A 695-nucleotide genomic window follows, 5' to 3' on the forward strand; every position below is an offset into this window, starting at 1 on the left:
GCTGGCTGGGCCGCACAGGGAGGAGCCCAGGTAAGCTTCTCCCTTTATATATTTTTCTGTTTTCTGTTTTTCTAATACTTCTGCAACTTTGTTGAATTAAATAAAATACCTAGGCTAGTTCAAAAATCACCAAACTAGTCCTGGCCCATAGTTGGATTATTTCCAACATGAAACATTTTAGTTTGGAGATATTTGAGCATTTAAATATTTTATATTATTTTAAATGCCCAAATTCAAATATTTATGAATTAATTCAAAAACCCTAGGATGGCCTAGGAAAATGTGCACCATTTTTGGCAGAGGTTCTGAACCAAGACAAAAATGATGGGCATTTTAGAAGGGCATTTCAGGTTCATTGAAAAATTATTTTAGTAACCCTAGTTGGTTTCAGAGGGGACTGGGGGTTCTGTCATCCCCATTTCAAGTTTCTGATGAAAGAGTAAACATGATGCAACACTCTAATGCATGACTAGCTAGGTTGTGACAGCCGCATGCGTAGGCGAGTCCGTCATACCCCGTCGCCCTCCTGTCTATCTTAGGGTTTGGGGGGGTGGTGGTTTTGCGCGCGTCCCCTTTGATGGAAAAAACAGAATGTCCGCACTGCGCCTGTCAACCAAGCGCACTGCGTGCATTAGCACGAGGCCGAGCAGGGGGTGGGGAGGGGGGGTCGTGACCCCCCCTCCACATCCCCCTGC

The sequence above is a fragment of the Triticum dicoccoides genome, chromosome 6B (assembly GCF_002162155.2).
Source record: "Triticum dicoccoides isolate Atlit2015 ecotype Zavitan chromosome 6B, WEW_v2.0, whole genome shotgun sequence".
In the NCBI taxonomy this organism is placed as follows: Eukaryota; Viridiplantae; Streptophyta; class Magnoliopsida; order Poales; family Poaceae; genus Triticum; species Triticum dicoccoides.